Consider the following 562-nt stretch of genomic DNA (forward strand, 5'->3'; position numbering starts at 1 on the left):
TTTAAATGGTCTGACAACGGCACCCACATCAGCCATGTCGCTGAGTGGTGGTGAGTTCGCGCCTCCCCTGTGCGTCAGAATGAATACGACCTTAGTGAGCCAGTCCCTGTAGAAGTGCTTATTTAAAAATTGTCAAAATGCTTCTAAAATATATCAAAAATATATCAATAATACACCTGGTTATTTTTTCCTAAGGGGGAGCCCACATATTCATGGAATTTTCTGGATAAAAGATGCAACAAATCTATCAAACATTGAAAATGAGTCAGAGGAGTACGTTGCCAATGTTATAGATTATTTTTCAAAACTCATTGACGCATGGAACCCACTTATAAATCCACCAAAAAGTAACACACATCCATGCAGACAAAACTATGAAAATGTGACAAATTTTGAACAAGATCTTGCTCAATTACTCCACATGGTGCAAAGACATGTCTGCTCTAGTGACTATTGTCATAGAGTTAATTGCAAGACAAAAAAAAAGAGAATGCAGATTTAAATTTCCACAGAATATGGGGTAGGTCCTGGAGGGTCCCCTGTCTAGAGGGTCCCCCCTGAA

The sequence above is a fragment of the Frankliniella occidentalis genome, unplaced genomic scaffold (genome assembly GCF_000697945.3).
Source record: "Frankliniella occidentalis isolate FOCC.00 unplaced genomic scaffold, Focc_3.1 Scaffold433, whole genome shotgun sequence".
In the NCBI taxonomy this organism is placed as follows: domain Eukaryota; kingdom Metazoa; phylum Arthropoda; class Insecta; order Thysanoptera; family Thripidae; genus Frankliniella; species Frankliniella occidentalis.